Source organism: Amblyomma maculatum, chromosome 1 (genome assembly GCF_055883805.1).
Source record: "Amblyomma maculatum isolate TAMU_Amacu chromosome 1, ASM5588380v1, whole genome shotgun sequence".
Lineage (NCBI taxonomy): Eukaryota > Metazoa > Arthropoda > Arachnida > Ixodida > Ixodidae > Amblyomma > Amblyomma maculatum.
In genome coordinates, this window is record NC_139344.1 from 295,070,694 (window position 1) to 295,089,261 (window position 18,568).

At 47.1% G+C, this 18,568-nt stretch overlaps 1 protein-coding gene across 2 annotated transcripts in view; it reads left to right on the forward strand.

The window, feature by feature from the left end:
- The window catches only part of wcy (WW domain-containing adapter protein with coiled-coil wacky), a 235,541-nt gene extending 221,777 nt beyond the window's left edge, over positions 1 to 13,764 (forward strand). For both annotated transcript variants that reach the window (XM_084591604.1, XM_084591603.1), the window contains one exon: positions 12,698 to 13,764. The gene's annotated coding sequence lies outside the window, so the exon portion shown is untranslated. The remainder of the gene's footprint in view (positions 1 to 12,697) is intronic.
- The last annotated feature ends 4,804 nt before the right edge of the window (positions 13,765 to 18,568 follow it).

The window sequence follows — 18,568 nt, forward strand, 5'->3', positions numbered from 1 at the left end:
AGTATGGTGGTTGGCGAATCGGATGTTTTGAGCCATCTACAATAATTCTGTGTTTTGCGACAGGCGTCTGGCATACCCTGGATGTCGTGGCAAAACAATCATTGTATCGATGTAAAAGTTCGAGAAGATTGCGCGTCTTGGACAACTCTAGTCTTTTATCTAGGTTCAGTTGCAATTCTCGTTTTTCTTGTGGTCCGGATGACAAGCCTTGCTCAGAAAAGGCAGCAGCCTCGTGAACGTCACTAATTTCTTCCATGTAGGCTATAACTGTCCCTTTCGTCATGTGTTGTGGCTCATTCCTAAAGTTGGTCACGATGATGTTGGCCCGTCCTTCGTTAACGTCTCCTATTCATCTCGCAACACCGAATTTCCTCGTAAGCAGCATTTCAACATTTCCTTCCATGACACCTTCGCCCCAAACAGATGTTTCGGCTCTAACAGAAAGAAAAACTGTTGACAGCGGCGGCAAATTTAAGTTTTCGGAGTCTACTCGAAGCTCAGCTCGGCTTGCTACATGAGGCCTTGGCAAAACAGAACGTGTCCGGAGTGTCAATTTGTTCTGCCCCACGTCGATCACTGCGCCATACTCGCGAAGAAAGTCTATTCCTAAAATAACAGCTTCAAAGCAATGCTCCAAGATTACAAATTTCGCTGGGCAGGTCTCATCATGAATTTCGATGCAGGCGGTGCATTTTCCCTTAGGGTATACCAGGTGACCTCCTGCGGTTTGTATTGAAGGGCCATCCCACGGGGTAGTCACTTTTCGCAGTCGGCAAAATTCTCCACTAAATACCGAATAATCAGCACCGGCGTCAACGAGAGCGGCAACTTCATCACCGTCGATAATTATCTTGACGTTACTGGAAACTGCAGATTCGTTTGTGTCTCCAAGGGTGCATTCGTTCGTTGCGCTACGTTGTAACCTAGATGGAGGCTCTTTGTTTCGGCCAACTTCGGCAACGCCACCTCCAGGTGTCGCCACACTCAGTTTTCCCGACGAGGAAGAGGGCACAGGCTTCATACCTGTCAACTCTCCCGTATTGTCCAGGAGTCTCCAGAATTTTGATTACATCTCCCGATTGTACGGACGCGACCTCATATCTCCCAAAAAGGGGCCGCCACAGCCGAGTGTTTTTTTTTTTTATTCTTTTTTTTTTTGCGCGCTATAGCTAAGCTATAATCCTATAACGTCCTATTATATAACCATGCCGGAAATCATCGCGGGAGCAGTTAGCCGCCAGCATGCACCTTGAATCGAGGTAGTGGCCGCTGACACCACCACGAACGCGAGCAACTGATGGGCGCTGCCGTATTGGATTTTCCGGATTGGCTCATCTCGGGCTGGCTCGAGCCGTGCTAGGCTTCAGTTGGCTTTCTAAGGTTGTCTAGTGAAGTGCGAAACGCCGAGCTACTCTTTGTCTTTCCTGGAACAATCGATGGCGCTTTCAAAAACCAAGAAGAAGTACTTGCAATTATTTCGGAAATCGTACACGACTGAATTTCCGTGCTTTGACAGTTCACCAAAAAGGTGACAAATATGGATTCTGTACCACGTACACCCATGATGTGAGTGTTGCACACGGCGGCAAGAACGACATCAAGGTACACATCGCTTTATAAAAGCATAAGAACTATTTTCGTGCTGCAGAAGGGCAGGGTACCATCGGCAGTTTCTTCCAAAACAACAGCGAAGACAGTGTGATCTGTGCAGAGTGCCTCTTCACGGGATTTCTTGTCGAACACAACCTGCCGCTAAGCGTGAGCGCGGGACCTTTATTTCGAAAAATGTTCCCAAACTGTGACGACGTGAAGCGCTACGGATGTGGACGTACCAAAGCAACTGCCATCGTCGGGGAAATAGCTGCAGACGCCAAAAGCTCAATGCTGGAGTCTCTGAAACCCTGTGCTTTCGCAATCGCTGGGGATGGAAGCAACGATAGCGCATCACAAATGTATACCATCGTGGCAACTTACTACGTCGAGGATTCGCGGTATGTCGAAAGCCGATTGCTTTGTTTGCAAGAACTCCATGGAGAGGCCACCGGTGGAAAATTGGAAACTTCGTTCTTGACACGCTCAAGTCGCGCGATATACCCATGGAGAACTGCATTTCATTTTGCGCTGACAACGCCAACGTTATGATCTGGGCTGCCAGGTCACTTCAGAAGTAAAGTTGCCCCGCCCCCCCCCCCCCCCCCCCCTCCCACTGCAAGCACCAGGGTTCCGGGGGCTTTCACGAGCCTACAACTACAGAGATAATTTCAAAATAAACTAGTGGACTGCCACTCTCACCTATTTCTGATGTTTCAGCCTCAATAATTTCCGAATTGGTAAACTGAAAAAAAAATGCCCCCCCCCCCCCCCCTCCCTCCGGTCGCCGCCGCAGCGGTCTTCCGAATTTTCATGTTGCTATGTTATCAGGTATGAGGCTCTGACGGCGAGAGCCGCGGGAAGGGGAAACTTGGTGACGTGGTGACGGCGAGCACGATGGACGTGAAGCTTGCACTGGCGACGATGGAGGACTTCGAAGATACTCCTGCGTCTCCTGCGGCTGTTCACCGTAGCGGGGGCGCGGATCACGTTGGCAGAATCCTGGAAGGCCGAGTTCTCTAAGGGCAACGACGATACATGTGGTCCGGCTCACCGCAGTTAAAACACAACGGCCGCCTGTCAGCGGTCCTCCAGATGTTGGACTTCCTTTGCCCTCACGGCTCTGTGGCTTCTTCATACTGCAGCACATATTGGCCGCACCGAGGGCCAAGATCCTCAACCTGGGTGTATTGGCGAGGGGCGGGAGACGGCCGACTGGCAATAGAAGCATAGCTCACCGTCGGTTGTGTATCTAGAGCAACAACGGGTACTCCTTCTGAAGCAAGTGCATGTTGCACTTCTTCCCGAACGGCTGTAGTAATAGTTGTTGGGGAGCATTGCTCTGAAGCAGGAAAAATCCTCTTGAGCTCTTCTCGCAGGACTTCGCGGATTATATCGCGAATATCGGTGATGCCAAAACCTCCTAGGCCAGGCGAGGTAAGGCTCGTTATGTTTGGGAAGTTGTTACCCAATTGCTGACAGTTTGTGTTCCTTGTGGCCAATGCCCGCTCGATAGTAGTAGCTTCGGTGACAAAACTCGCTGCTGTAGTCAGTGGATTTCGTATAAGTCCACCAAAATTCTCATTTCGTACGCCTCGCATAAACGCGCATACCTTTTTCTCCCCTGTAACCCTAGGGTCGGCGCGAGAGCTTAAGCGCAGAACGTCCTCGACGAAGCTTCTCACGCTCTCCGCTGAATACGTGTTTGCAGTAGCTCTTCTGCATGCTGTCGTCGGTATTGGTTCGCGAACGTGTGTAACAGTTCGCTCTTGCAGGTCTCCCAAGATGTCAACGAAGCTTCGTGGTTCTCGAACCAGTACTTCGCCAGTGCCTCCAGTGAGAAGTAAATGTTCTGCAGGCATTGATCCGATGTCCACCCGTTGTGGTGAGCAACTCGCTCATAATGCTGTACCCAGTCTTCAATGTCATCCAGGCCATCGCCACGGAAAGGGGAGACAGTCCTTGATGTTACAGGCACGTAGACTATCCGTGTCGCAGCCACATTGTCAGGCTGTTGCGACTGGGAGGAGGCCATGGTGACGTTAGGCCGAGATATGTTCTGCTCTGTGAGGAGTCCAAATTGCGGCGCTTTTCCTTGCTGACGTCAGCTAGCGTGGATCTCAGGTGCGGACTCCCAAAAAATCTGGCAGCCAGGACTTAATACTGGGCTCAAATTTCATTGTTGGGTGTACTGCATGAGAATCCTTACCCAGCAGTTCCACCAATGTAACGTCCTGACACACAGGGACACGATGGCAGCAGAGACCTCGAGTCAACAGGACAACGGTACAGTGCAGCACAACAGCAGTGGAACCAGCACGCACACGAGTTACGGCAGCAGCGTCGTCTTTGTCAAAGCGATCGCACTTCTTCTTCTTCGGACGCTACAGTATCATGTGGGAACATGCCCAAGTTGCGACGTATCAGCAGGGTTTCGAATGCATGGAACCCTATGGGATCCATGCCGGGACTCGCTCACAACAACGTAGCAGGCAGGAAACACAGCACCCGGGAATGCAACAAGGGTTCTACTGTATTGCTGCTCCAAAATGATTACATTTTTGCTAATAGGTGGTTTAGAACTCACGTTTCTTGCTCCTAGCTGCTCCAAAAAGCACATTTTCCAAAGAGTCGGTCCAAAACATGCTTTGGTCATCCCACCACTGAAGGTACAAACTACCTCAAAAGGCTGCGTTTCTCTTGGGAGCATGATAATCGCATCACCATAGAAAGAATTCAGCCACTATGGACACACTTTGTTGAACAAATACCATTTTTCATGGAAAGAAAATGCCAAGCGGTACCTAACACTGCATGGCAGCAGTGACTTTCGATTTTAACCTTTTCGCTGTCATGAATGTACCGGTACGTTTTTGCACTTATTCCCCACAGTGTCACCGATGCACCGGTACGTTCTCTATCGTTCGTTCAAAACTTCGCGCCTGAGTGCAGAGCTGGTGCACTTGGACAGGCTGTGATATCTGTCAAATCTTTCTGCAAGTTTGTATTTTCGCCCTGCGTTGTGTTGGTACGCATATAGTGAAGAGTATGAAGCGACCGCGCCCACCCCCGCCACCTTCTTTGCTGGGGGGCGTAGTCGCTCCGCGCGTGCTACTCTATCGCACTAAGTGATCATGCGGCATGCGCGTTTCGCTGCGCGTGCGTGCGGTTCAAGGGTTGTTCTTCCATCTACCGCAGGTTTGCAGGTTTTTATTTTTATTCTGTTGGCATGTCTGATGCGACGCATCATGTTCAGGGGCTTGAGCCGTTGCCTCTCCAATAGGTCGACACATGACTTGATCGCTGCTTTCGCTCTCACTTTCCGCGCCGTTGCTTGCAGCTAGCAGCAGCAAATGAGGTTGTGTTAGCCTCTTTCCATCTCCCTCTGTCACCTTGATTTCACAACGTGCCATTTCTCTCCATTGTGCGGGCCACCGAATGTGCGCCTTCCCTTCAAGCGGTTATTTCGGATGGCTGACTGCGCGGGACCTTCGATTGCGGACTAGAGCGATGGCTCTTTTGTTTGTAAATACGAACCAAGCTCGGATATGGACTTCCAAGAAGTATCAAGCAGTTTTTTTTATATTATCCTCATTTATCTAATTTATAATCAGGCTGATAATGATGATCATATTAACAACACCTGCAGAACACTGAAATGTGCATATTTCGTTGACTATATAATTTGTATAGCAATCATAATCAAAAATAAATCACTATGCTCGTTCCTTGAAACCAATTCGACACTGGGGGTGCGTCACGGCCAGAAACGCCCGACAGCAAAAGGGTTAATGAAAATATATCCTTTGTAAACAGTAACCCTGAAATCCCTGGTACACCAGGACTACCCACTAAAGGAGTGCATGCATGGTGACCAGTGTCTGTGTTTTATAGCCATAAACAAGTAATAGGCTTTGAGGAAGTTTAATTCATGTGTGTGTTTTGGGTTGTTACCAGCTGATGTACAAGGAATAATTCGTGTGAGATGTAGTGCGTAAGTGTAGTCTATTAAAGTGGCAATTCTGTTGGTGGTTTTGACAGGATTGTTCATTAGAGGATGCCAGGAAGTGTGTGCATAGTGCTGCAATACCCAAATTCACAAACGAGCCTCAATGCTTTATCTCCACTCCATCGTGTGGAGAAAACAGCCACTTCACTCAAGGATCAGTTCGGATTCATGGATGCCCTCAGTGTTTCCTATGACAAGGTCTCCAAGAAATCTCCCTCCACTCAAGATAGTGTGAATAGCGAATGAGGAGAAGATTAAGGCCAAAATTTTGCCCGGGAACTGCGCACCTGTACATGTCACGGGCACATTTTTTCATGTCAGGTCTTCTGAATAATGTTCACAAATGAAGTCAACATTCACGGCCTAGTAAAATGTATGTTGTGAGCTGCCTGAAGAAGTATGCAACAAAAAATGTCTGGAAACATTTTTGCATGTGGCAACGACCGCTGCTGATGACAGAGGTCGTGTACAATATGACGTAGGCATTCAGAAATTGTCTGAGACAGGACTTAGTTATCTTTATTCAGGTTTAGTGTAATTTCACTTAACCTTGTCGTTTGCCCTGAGAGGGTCTGAGGATGAATGGTAATTGGTGAAAACGTGCATATTTCTGTGCAGTGTGCTGTAATGCCATGCACCCAAAGCAACAAATTTGACTTTCCAGAAGCAAATGCCGCTTGCGGTTTCCAAGCAAGCTGGGAGCCGCAATTTTAGATACACTTGAAAAGCTATGCGTTTCGTTGACCACGAATATTTTCTTTGGGAAACGAATGGACCAATGTGCTCCCTATGCAGTGCCATGCATCCAAAGACATACAGTGGAACCCCGATTATACTTCCCCTGTTCATGCAACGACAAGCATTATATGATGAGTCTCTCATGGCCGTGCTGCCTGTCATAAAACGTTTTCGAATACTGAGGCAGGCATATTTATGGTGCTTTGTCCAGCCTGTGGTTTTAAAGTGCATGTGACGCCTACTTAATGTGTAGTTATGGGGATGTGAAGAAAGCGAAGAAAGGATAATCGATGGTCGCTTAGGGTAACAAACTGAATTCCAAGGGAAGGAAAGTGTAGCAGGGGCAGCAGAAAGTTAGGTGGGCGGATGAGGTTAAGAAGTTTGCATGGGTTAAGTGGATGCAGCTAGCACAGGACTGGGTTAATTGGAGGAATATAGGAGAGGCCTTCGCCCTGCGGGGGGTATAGTCAGGCTGATGATGATATGGGGATGCACACAAGCTTCGTCAAATGTGGTCGATGCCAAAAGGTCTGGCCGCACAGTCTTGGCACTACTGTATTTATTTCTGCACCCGTAATGCATTTCCCGGGCTTACATACATAAGGATTTCTTCTCACATTGTTTTGCACCAGAATGCATGCAGATGCACACAAGGCAAGCTTGGGATGATCGGCGCGGCCGTGTCATTGTGTGCAGCTGTGAAAGGTGTCAGCTGTGAGCGGATGGCGTCACGCTGGCTACTACGCTTGTTAATTTGTTTGCATACTGATGCCGGTAAAAAAAAAGAAGAGAGAACGAGTTCTGCTTGCCATTATCCAGCTCGCTTGCGCTGATTGGCGGTTGTTTTCCCGGATGGGCAGACACGGTAAGCAACAATGCGTTGGCAGGAATCCAAAAGATACAGTCCGATGGGGTCTCCAATGATATTTTTGCCTTTTATCTTCATTTACCTCTAAGTTCTAGCTTTGCGATTGTATTGTTGCACGTTTGCTGCTCTGCTGCGCAGTCATTCTACATCTTATAAAAAGTGATGTGGCGGAGCAGGAGGTATGCGTGAGCGTCGACTTTTAATTTTGGAGCTAACTGTTCTTTTGATAGCTAAAAAAACGTTTTAGCTCTAATAAATCAGTGCAATCAATCCTTGAGACGTATCATAACAGATTCCACCCACATAACAGCCAGTACAACTTGAAATGGCAGACACTTGTCAGTTGTACATATTATTTGAAATACCAAAGCGAATATGTAAATTTAAAAAAGAAAGGAAGGGGGCTATAAAATATGGCAAACAAGTGCATTAGGTTATAAAAAAGGCACAACCACTTCAAATATGTTTCATAAGACTAACACTCAGAGCATTGTTCATGCAATTTTTATTCCGACCTTTTCAGAAATTGCTTCAACTGGTTTAGCATGGGCTTAGTATCATAACTGTACCTATTTACTAGTAAGGGGAAATCTCTCATCATTATTAAATAGGTACAGTTATGATAGTAGTGACTGGTTTTGTAATTGGTGCGGAAGCAGAGGATGAACCAAATTTCAGAGTTTCTTGTTGAAATGATTCTTTCATGACATTCTGATAATGTGATGGCAATGGAAGAAGCCTCGCGAAAGATAAGGTGAGAGTAACATAAGAAATTCGTACTAACACGACACAGGGATGATATAGGTCGTCAATAATAAGAAGTATTCGAGGCTTGCAATGTGCTGGAGGATACTTTTTTGTGGGATAAAGATTTTATGCATTTTAGTGTTTGTTGGGGTTCCCCAGACGAGTCTGAAGTTCTAAATGTGTGAAGCAAATAATGCGTGATATAGTTTGAGCTTAATTTCCTTTGGAAAGAATGTCCGACAACTTTAGAAATTTCTTGCATATGCCTGCAACATACAAGTCCCAGTTTAGTTTACTGTTAAATGTGACACCTAGTGTTTTATATGACTCAACTATTCCTATATTCAGGCCTTCTTTGGTAATGGACTGGTTTAATTGATGTGCTCTATTTTTTGCTCTGGAAATTATTACCTTCGTTCTTGATGGATCTGATCGAAATATCTAGAGGATAGGTAAAAGACAGAACTTAATGAACTCAAGGTTTATTATTGGTCAGCTGTAAAGTGTTTTAGGATTAACAGATGCGTGCAGTTGTTTTCACACATGCCATTCTTCTATAGTGTTTTCGTTATCCCATAGATCTCATAGATAGGGTGCCATTTTTGCGCTGCCTAGCAATGGCTAAGTCTGTGCAGTGAGACCTCTTATTTCGGTCTGGAAAGAAAAGAACTGAAGAAAATTTTGTCTTAGTGCGACGAAAAGTAAGGGCTGAACAGATTTGTCAACTGGTTTGGAACAGTTTCCCTAACTTGTTCCCGTTCGTTGAAGTTGGGTTCGAGTTCCAGGTTCAGTTTTGGTTTGACACCCTGTGTATGCTGCCCAGATGTTCACATAGCTCAGCTGTAAGCAAAACACTGTAAGCCACTGTGCAGGGCTATTAGCAGTCACTCTCTGTGCATGGTAGGCTATGAAACATTGCGCAGGTATCCAGTGAACGGAAAACATGCCTGCACTGCAGAAGCGTAATGAGCTACAGAACTGACCATGGTTACCTATTGGTGTCGCCAACAGGGACATCGCAAGGCTAGCCACAGGCGCATTTGTGAAAAAATTGCATGCTCAAGTTTTGGGGTCGAGCAGGTTAAAGGTGTCACTCAGCAGACGCTTTTGTGCACGGCTCTTTGCAAGGTACAGTTATGATACTGTATTGACTTTCATGGAAGGCTTTCCACGCAGAGCAAACAAAATGACGTTCACCATGCTTACAAGCGGCATGACAGTTGAGGAGGGCTCTAGGTAGTGTCAGCGCTATCAAGGAAATCCTTCGAATTTTTCCTCCAATCGAGGAACACTTGGAGGGAGGCGAATTCTTGAAATACAAAACAGGCTTCAAGGGCGGTTTCGAGTTTGGGCCAAGGCATGTTCATGAACTCTGGGGTAAAAATTGCGGTAACGACCGCGATTGCTTAGCGGTGACGTTGCAGGGACAGAACACTGCACTTTAAGCATCTTTTTTTTTTTTTTTTTTTCGGCACTATGAAAAGCTTCTTGTTTCAAGTGGTCGATTCCATAGAAGTTTGGTTGAAAGACTGTAGAAACATTTTACCGTGAATTCATGTCAGTTCATCGGCCCGATTTTATGTAGACCAATGCTGGAAACCATAAGCCGCAACTGTGATGATGATTGTGCATCAACAAAAGTGATGTACCAAAAACTAATATGAATCTCACCCACCAGACAGTACAGTAGAATCTCGATAAACGGAATTTGGTTAAACGGAACTGCCACTTTAACGGAACAAACTTTCTGGAATTCGTTGGTTTTATATTAAACCAATGTAAAAAAAATCTTGTTAATCGGAACTCAAATTTTTTGACTAACGTGTAAACGGAACTGAAAACGGACTGGAAACCGTAACTAATTGATGATGTGCAGTGCCATCGCAGTACGCATCACTACATCCCACCCTCACCTCTCCTTTCTTTTTACTCCCGGTTTCCGTCTGCGGTGTTTTCCGGTCATCTCGCACACTACGCTGCGGCCCATCGCTTCATCTGCTTCCTCACTGTCGTCGCTGGTAGTCACAGTCGAATTAGGCTTTGTCGCACAATCAGAGTCCGATGGCAGCACAAAAACGCCTGTGCAACGCGCTTCCACTGGAATAAAGGTCGAGATAATGAACGACTTCGAGAGTGGTCGCTTCACTAAAACGGCCCTTGCGACAAAGTATTGTGAGGGCTGGGCTATGGCTTGAAGGATGAGACACGGCACTAACGTAGGACAAAAGGAGTAAGCATATTACAGAAGAGACTACAAAGGCGCGCAGAGCGCAGTTACAATGCCCGACGCTTGGCTTGACGGCTGGAGGCTCACTCCCTAGCGCAGGACGGGAGGCAATGGGCGGACGGACCACTATGGCCATCTGTCGGGTAGCTTGGTAAGCATGGTTAGAGCGGCCAGGAGGTGCTGCCACCTCACAGTATGCCGTCCCTAAGAGCAGCTTGACGAGGATATTGCAGGATAAGGACAAGCTGCGAGGGGCTTTCCAAACGTCATATTTTTGGCCCCGAGGGAAAAAGTCTGTGAACAGCTGATCACGAAGATATGGAGAGGTGCCTCGTGCTTTGGCTACGGAGAGCCCAGAGCGAAAAAATTTCAATCAGCGGGCCACTCATTCGTGCGAAAGCGGGCGAATTCGCTCTTCAGCTCGGCATCGAAGGATTCACCTGCAGCGAAGGATGGCTCACTAGATTTAAGGTACGGAATAGACTAGCGTTTCATGCCGTTTCAGGGGAAGCTGCTGCTGCCGACGCGACGGCGTGTAGAGAGTGGCGAGCAAAACGGCTCCCTGAAATTATGCAGCAATACGATCCAGAGGACATCTAAGATGAGGCAGCACTGTTTTTCTAGTTGCTTCCTTCTAAATCCCTCGCTTTCAAAGGAGAGAAGTACACCGGAGGGGGGGAGCTTAGTAAGGATAGGCTGACCGTTCTCATCGGTGCTAACATGACTGGAAGCGACAAATTAAAGGCGCTAGTGATCGGCAAATCTAAATATCTAACGTCGCGACCTTGCCCGTTTCTTATCAAGCCAACAGCAAGGCGTGGATGATGCAGGCCATTTTTAGTGAATGGATTCATCATGAGGATGCCCGTCTCATGCGACGGAAGGAAGTTTTGTTCCTCGTTAACAACAGCCCTGGACATGGAACTGTGCTGGGCCTCAAGTCCATACAGCTGGAGAAGAAAAAAGTATTTGCTTGCTGTGTACTGTTCTCATTATTGCCTAAATATTGGTTCTGCAGAGACTGTCGACTGCGCGCACTCTTGCCGGGACCAAGCTGCACATATTCACTGACGGCGAGCAGTCCGCCTATTCAGAATCTATTCTCTGCCTAAACGAAACTCTTGATATACGGAACATATTTTCCTGGTCCATTGAGGTACCGTTTAACGAGAGTCAACTGTAATTAGACATTGTTTAAAGCAAAGTAGCATCCATACCATCCATTGTTTTTGCACATTCAAGGCTGTTAAAGCACAGGAATGTGCATCGAGAAAAGCTTTATTGGATCACCAATTCGGCCAAGGAATTTAAAATGTTGCGGTGTATCCAGTGACAGACACTAAAAGCACCTCATAGGCGATAGGAGGGTATTTTTTACTCATGGGCACACTAGAGAGAGTGCAGAATGTAATAAAACAAACTGAGCACTCTCTAATAATAGAGAACACAGCACTTTAAAAAAATCTCGCAAAATTCTCAAGATGTTGTCACATGGGATACTACAGTGATAATGACAAGTGTTTTGCCGCAAGATGTTACTTCAGTCATTTTTGGTTATCAGTGCCATGTTAAAATTATAGAGCCTTGTTACTTGCTTGGATATTTTAATGCTTGATCTAAACAATATGAGACCAGATCTTTTCATTTCTACCATAATCTTATAACATGTTTTGGTCAATGTGCTGACCCTTAAAAAGACTTTGAAACAATATTTATGAGAATCTAATGCAGCAAGCAGCAAATCGATAGAGGTGGTCATATTGAGTATTCGTGTCAAATTTAGAAGCTCTGCATTTAGCCTATAATCTACAAATTATTTTTAAAAGTGCTCCCGGCAAACGCCTCCAGTGGGATGACACCTCACCACGCATTCGTAACTGCCTCCTTCCCATTGACGTCAACAGGACTGTGGGCACACCCTCTCATTAGGCACTCCCAAATGATATGAGCGGGGCACGGCACAGTAATGCGGCGTCATGTCCTGTATTGTTTTTCTTGCGCAGAGGCATGCACTGAATTGAGAGGGAGGGTTTACAAAATAGCGTTTCATGTCCCTTCAAAGTCCCCGCACATGATATGCTTAATGTCCAAGGTCCCCTCTGTGCATTGACATCACTGTATGCCTTATATGCTAGTTTGGCATTTTTGACGCTGCATTAATGTTGACAGTAGCGTACATTAGTTTGCGAGATGCCTCCTGCGCACGCGCGCTGGCATAGGTGTGGCCACCGGATGTGCACAATTGGCTGCCGGTAAGCTGGTGCACATCTGTGCTATGGAATGTTTCCGCTATGCAAAAAGCTGCTAATCTGTGTTACATAATCGCACACATGATGGCAAGGAATGCTTCCTGAGGAAGGCAACAAGTTCAGGAGTGTTTTGTTTGTTAGCAAAATACCGCTGCTGTCCAAACTTGGTTATGCAACTGGAGTGCTATGCTGAAACTGTTGTTTGTGGCCTGCAGTTGACTTTGCATGTTGTGCAGTCGTGAGGAAAACGCCTGCCTGTGTATGCGCAGGTTTTAAAGAACCAAGTTGCCACACGGGTGCGCCGGCCGGACCCGGCGTGCAGCGGCCTTCTCTACACTATGCCCGGTTGTGAGCGCCCGCGGTCGCCATGCTCGGAACACGGGCCCTGTACAGAGCACACCGGGCGGGCTTTGTGGCTGACGCGGTCTGGATAACTTTCCGTGTGCCTTGCACGCTTGTGGACGTTTTGGTAATTTTGACAAATGGCTGGCGCTGTGCGTGTTGTACTGTATATATAACGCTGCTCTCCTTTCTTTCCTTGTATATTTCAATTGCATCTTGAGCAGGGTTTTGGGCCCAGCACCTACAGTGTATATAACATCTTTCTGTCCGTATTTTTTCTTTTTTTTTTTTTTTATTGCTGCGCATGTGGGGAAAGTATCATACACATGTGGGTTTTCATACTGAAGGTATGCGGTTGACGGAGCGAACTTCAATAACGCAATCTGTGCAATGCCTTTTCGTCCCAGTCGTGGGGCTCCGAGTGCGGTGCACACTTTGGTTCTTCTGCCCGGCATAGCTAGCAATGCCACTCAAAAGTTTTGTGTTCTTATAGTGCTTATTGCAGAAGCTTCGTGACACTTGCATTTGTGTTCAACGTGCCAAGTGTGTTTTTATGTTTGCAGTCGGTAGTCCACGCCCGTGTTTGCCGCCATGTGAGCCGAAATGTCCACCTGCAATCGGTGCTCAGGTCTGGCTGTCGTATTTCCTTCAGAGCTGTTGTTGGCATTCAGAGATTAGTGCTTTAGGTTCTGTAGAGCAACACTGACGCTGCCAGCATTTGTGCTGGCATAGAACACTGTTTTGTTGGACGCAGTGAGTCGGGGCTTTTTTTATTAATGTGGAGAAAGGCCTCGTTTTGCAAAGGAAGCAACGTGTGCGTTTATTGATTAGCTCCCCACCCCCCGTCTCTCTGTCCAAGTGCCCGCGCTGGGAATTTTGTGACGTCCTGCTAATGGAAAGGTATCTTTATTTTCCCCTTTTTACACTTTTTCGCGCTTAGACAAAAAACAAATGCTTCGAAAGAAGTGGAATAAACCGAGTTTGTTGCGCAGCATCGGGTCCAATCGTCTGTGTGTATTTCTTTCGGCAGCCACTGTGGCTTTGAGTACCATGGATGTGCGACTCCACAACCACACTGTACCACAATGTAGTTGCACGAAAGCAGGAAACTGGTTCCGAGACATTCGTCCACCATGTTTATAAACTAGCAGCTCCTGCAGTCTGATTGCCTTGTTTGTTTCAATGGTGATGTGTGTGAGACATTTGGCTGCTCCAAGCACAGCAGTGGTCACCGAAGTAAATCGCTCATATAAATAACCATCTTTACAGGGACATTTATATTTTGGGGTTGAACTTAAAAAAATACTTATGTTCAAACTACCAGTTTGTTCAAAACCAAACATCACTCGCAAGGTAGCTGTTATAGTTTACATTCTATGAGAAGTAATTTAACTACTGTACTTGCCTTGATTTCCTGTAATTAACAAAAAGCTGGTGTTGCCCAACATTGCAGTTTTCCAAAAAGATTGCTCAGCAGCCAGATCAGAACGTGCCCCCATTCTGGTCGAAGAAGTGACCAACACCTTGGCTCGGCAGATGGGCAGGTTATGCGGTTCCTTGAAAATGCCATTTTGCCTTGTTAAAGCTTAATTCAAGGGAAAGGCCCATCGCACTTCCAACTAAAGCACTGCATAAATGTGACGTCAACCTTCAAGGCATACATCCAACTCTCCTACCCACCGAGTCCTTTGGTAAAGTTGCTCCTTCGTCGAGTAGGTGGGGCAGCCTGTTAGATCAGCTTAGGGTGTCTCAATGCGCCCACTCCACAGCCACTCCGTGAAGGGTGTTGCCTTTCTTTGTAGGTCTCATTATCGTCTCGCCAGGGATGGCCGACTTATTTGAGCCCATTCCGTGCTTACCCCATGCCAATTGCACGTGTGAGGTCTCGCGTCCACCGAGCCAGTTTTCTCCGACCACAAAACTGGCAATATGCCTGGTTGCTGCATGCCACTGTGCACAAACCACTGAAGAAATGGCTGGAGGATATTTTCTTTCTCAAGAGGCCCTAAAAGAAGGCTCCTTTAGAGTGTGAAGGTAAAGCGAGACAAGCGACAGCCTGCAAACTCTTCTTGTATATGCATTGTAGGCACAGTTATTGGAAGAACCCTTGAGACTTTGTCTTATTATGTTGCCTTGTCACTGCAAGTTATTCGTGCAGTATCTGTGCTAGAAGTTGCGTTAATATTTATAGAGAGGCTGTAGCCACGTATGCTAATGTGGATGCATTCTTTATAAAAGATATATTAGACGGAGTGATGTGAACATTTTCATAACTCGCACGTGTCGACATGCATTTTATTTCTGTGCAGAACCTAACGATTGCAACTGGTGGTAACATTGATTTTATAAAAGCACGCGTTGCAGAAGCGCTGCATTTATCAAATAACAGAAGGCTACTTGTAATCTGTTTGCTTAGAGCCGAGGGTCCTTTGAATACTACTTTGTCAAAAGGTCACAAAAGCAAATGCGTTGAGGAGCTTCACCTCGGGCAAAGAACATTTCAAGGGCATCGCAGAATGGGCGGAAAGTCTTCTCCGCATAAGACCTCCTGTGCAGGCTGTGGTAACATATCAAAGAAAAAGATGCAGTTTATTGTCGGAACATGTCAGGTCCACAATGCAGTTATTCAGAAGCTGTTATACTCGACCTACGCGGAGATGAGGCTGCAGATACGCCTGCAAAAACTTGAAGAAAAATCCACGGAATAAAAGTACATTATTACAACTCGTAACTATGTGAATTTTATTCTTTTATTTTCCTCATTTACTATTCACACTATATATAATTGCTAAAATATGTTGATGGAACACTCATTTTGCCGAACCATGCTTGGTTGACAGATGATCTTTTTTGCTTTTTCATGGCAGTTTTTTTCCACGCAGTTTGGAGCCCAGTAAAAGTTTTCAGTGATGGTATATGAAAGCATCCGAACCTACATAGAAAGGCAGCACGAATTGTGCAGTTGCTTTGCTTATAGGTACAGTGTGAAATGCTGTACAGCAGCAGTTCATTTTTTGTTTAACCTGGGCAGTTCAACAGTGCATATAAACAAACTGCAAGGGGCGTGCGTAGGTCTCCATACCTGATGTGAGTGCATGAGCATTAAGTGGTAGAGTGCGCAGTTAGAAGATCCTTGCTTAGGTTTTACATGGTTTTTTGTATTGTTTAGAGGGTAGTTCTTTTACCCCTATAGGCGGGACATGGCTCTTGAAACTATTTCTCAAATTTTTGATCAAATTTGATAAAACCTGGGGCCGAATTACAGATTGCTCACAATCACACTCACAATCTTCCTATTGGCCAGCGACAACACGGCAGGAGTGGCCTTTCTTTACGTCATCGACGTCTGCTGTTTACGTCATAAACGCACTTGAAGTGATGACGTCGGCTACGGCCAATTTTGAGCGGGGGTTGTGAGCGACGAAAGGGAAAATGGCGGTGATATATGCGGCGGCCAACGTTCTCATGAGGCGGTAGTGGCGGCGCCCTGACGCGATCATCAGCGAAGGACGGTGTACGAAGACTGTTTGACGTGTCAGTCGAGATGTTTCGACGCATGTTGCTACTCGAGAAGGATATAGTACAGTGACTGTGCGACGCGATGAACTGAGATAGGTGCGTGCGGCCGAGTGCGCTGTCTGTGCGGTGGCAGATAATGTGTGCTTTTTCCGAACTGCTCGTGGCTTCCAAGCCGCTACTGGCAATGAGGTGAACATTGGCCTCGTGCAGCTGACAGTTCTAAAGAGTGTGCAGCGTGTAGCTAGGGCGGCGACGAAGAAAGGCTTCCTTCACTATGGCAGCATATCCAGCGTCGTCGGGTTTGTCGACAGCACATCGGGCGTCCACGAGTAGCCTTGTGATGTCCCTGTTTTCAGATATAAGATGCCAACATGATTTGGGCCATGAACCTCTCTGCCTGCGATCGTGGCATGATGCTTTCTTCTGGCGTCATTCTCGGCTGCACACAGGCATGACACAGGTCAAGGCAGGCCTGCTGTGTGACGTCGAATTCACGACAGTGAGCTGCGCTGCTCTTTACAAGATAAGTTACGGTAGGCTCCACATGCCTCACATCTACAGTAGAACCCCGTTCATACGTTTTTCAGCGGTCCGAGAAAAAAAAAGACGTAACAGCTGGGAAAACGCAACAGTGAGGAAGGCTCCGAAAAAGAACAAGAACGGTGCAGCTTTCACTTCAAACAATTTATTTCCGCAAAGTGATGTTAGGACTTAAAAAAATAAAGAATAGTGGACTGCCGTTTCTTTCGCTCGCTAGAAAACCAGGCACTTCTCAATAGCCTGGAAAGCCGCATCGCTGTCTGCGTCGCTTTAAGGTGCGACATACCTACGGAGGAGGTCCAGAGCCGCAACCGCTTCTCCAAAGCTCGGATCTGACAAATCCTCGGAATCGTGTGGCTCGAGCTTATCACAATCTGCGGCTTCACTCGCGACCGAGCTCGCAACAATATCACCGATACTCTGGCACTACGATGTCACGACAGCAGCATCCACTGCGACGTAGTCGTCGTATGTGAGTCCCTTGGCACCCAGTGCATCCATCGCCTCAGTGAGCTCTTGATCGCAAGAGGCTGCTTCCGACTCCTCAGCATCTGTGGCAGGAAATTCCCCTTCACCGTCCGTGCGAAAGCCACACTGCGCAAAGCAGTGCTGTGCAGTTGATGCAGCCACTGCAGCCCACGCTGAAGCGACGTAGTGCATAGCGTCAAGCACCGAGATGGTCGTAGGCTGCTGTCCACGATCAATACGCGCAAGACCGCTTCACAACACACTTCCGGTAGGAATGCTTCAGGTTCTTTATGACTCCGGCATCCAGCGGCTGCAGTTGGCTTGTAGTGTTCGATGGGAAGAACACAAGCTTGACGTTCCGAAGAAACTGCGGGTCTCTTGGGTGGGCAGCACAATTGTCTAGAAAAAGGAGAACACTTCTGCACTGGGATCCCATCTTGTTGTCGAAGTAGCGAAGAAATTCTTCGAACAACGAACACGTCATCCACGCACGACTGTTACTTTGTAGTGACGTGGCAGCAGGCGAGTATTCTTCAAGCACCGCGGGTTCCGATATTTGCCGATTACCCATGGCTTTAACTTATCGAAACCATCCATGTTGCAGCAAAGGAGCACCGTCAATCGCACTTTGCTGTTTTTGCCTCCGTGACACGCTTCTCCTTTCAGTCTTAGGGACTTCGACGACTGCACCCGAAAAAAAAAAGGCCCGTTTCATTGGCGTTGTAGATGTCACGAGATGCATAGCCCTCAATTAGTATAGCAGATAATGTGGCCTTCCAATCGTCGACTGTTGCCAAGTTCACACTTGCTGATTCACCGCTTACTGTCTTGTACGCGATGCCATGCCTCTTCCGGAAACTGTCGATCCAGCCATTCGGCACCGCAAAGTCCGTGATGCCCAGTCTGTCGGCGATGTCCACTGCCTTCTCGCGCAAAATGGTGCCATCAAAGTTGATGCCGGCAGCTCGAGCTTGCTTGAACCAGGTCAGAAGAGCCTCGTCGAGGTTTCCATATTTGGCCCCACGAGCCTGCTTAGCTTTCGGGCCGAAAAGCGCTGCATTGCCTTCAATCTCTGCACGCTTTGAGACGATGCTGTTAAGCGTCGATGGTGGCAGACCAAGGTCTTTGGCAATATCAATTCTTTTCCGCGCTGGCTGCCTGTCGACAGCGTTGAGTGCGTGCAGCTTTTCCTGGAGGGAAAGCGCCGTCTGCTTGCTCGACGCCATCGAAGAACGTCAGATCACGATCGTCGGACACAAAGGACAAGGGTT